Raw genomic sequence first — 1365 nt, forward strand, 5'->3', positions numbered from 1 at the left:
TGTTTACAAAATTTTATCATTAGAGCTTATGGTGCTGTACCGTACCACAATTGATTGCCATCCTTAGAGTTTACAGGGATTGTGAGTTTATGTGAGTCGAAAACTTCGTGCCAAGTTTGTACGGAAAACTATAAAACTTGGTTTGAAGTACCATCGTTTGAAACCAAGCAACCATTGTTTGATGGAATGATGAGTGCAATTGTAAGCTCATCAAATAAAATGAAATTAAATGAATTTTTACTTCTCTTATCCAACGTTTTAGTGCAGTCTCTGTTTTATTGTTATCGTTACTTAACCACACAGTGAAAGACGAATTCATTTAGTTTGTAAGTTTTATGTGCTTGGAGTTCGAACCTCGAGGGGGGAATAAAAACTTATTAAAATGAAATTATATTGCGGTTGAAATTGAAAATCAATTAATTTTTTGCAATTGTTTTCTGCGATATTTTATACTCGTATGCTCATTCCGTTTCCTTCTCTGATTGATGCTGGCGGTCGCCACGTCTATCTGAATTTCATTGCAGTCTATCAAAGTCTAGAGTTCGTTTAGTTTTGTTTTTATTGTATAATTTGCAGTAGCTAATTAAACGTTTGAGCACTTAATTGAAAACTGTTTATCAAGTGAATATTGTGCAATGCTTTGAAAATTAAAAGTAATCAGCTTCAGCGGTAAAGACGGGATGTATAGCGGTCGATTGATTACCGCACGAGACGTTTTTAATTTAGAATCAATTAAGCAATAATTAAGCTTTGTAGCCAAAGTGCAGTTTCAAATGTAAATGGAAATTGCGTTTGTCAACCGATTCCCGGGTTTGAAGCGTTGTCAGATCTGGTACGGCATTGATTGCAGCCTGTAGGATGTACGATAAAACTCGCGCAGTCATTAAAAACTGCAACTCAGGTTGGTGGTCGCTTCACTAGGTAGACATTTCTATACTATGCAGACGTTTGCGTCGATGCAGAAGTCAGGTTTGTCGAAATTATTTGAGAGCTAAAAACACGTGTACGTAGATATATTGCACATACCGATACCGATTGGTTGTGTTCCAAACATCAAGTCGTAAAACACATAATCAAGCCTTAATTCACAAAAATTATCTGACTCGCCGCAGTGAAAGAAAGATTGTGCCTGTAATGCAGTCAGCATGACCACTCGGGCACTCGAGCACATGAGTAGTTGCTACTTAGTTAAATAAATTAAAAAAGGAGTCTTTATGTAAGTACGAAGTTGTCGTTCAACATCCAAAAAAGGCAAGAATCCGCGGCGAATGAAAGTCGTGTTGCAACCAATCTTAACCAGTTTGAAATATCTCGCAGATTGTGTACTTTTTGCACGGCTGAGAGACTTTAGGCTTCAGGTTAAAT

This window comes from Teleopsis dalmanni, chromosome 2 (assembly GCF_002237135.1).
Source record: "Teleopsis dalmanni isolate 2A chromosome 2, ASM223713v2, whole genome shotgun sequence".
NCBI lineage: Eukaryota > Metazoa > Arthropoda > Insecta > Diptera > Diopsidae > Teleopsis > Teleopsis dalmanni.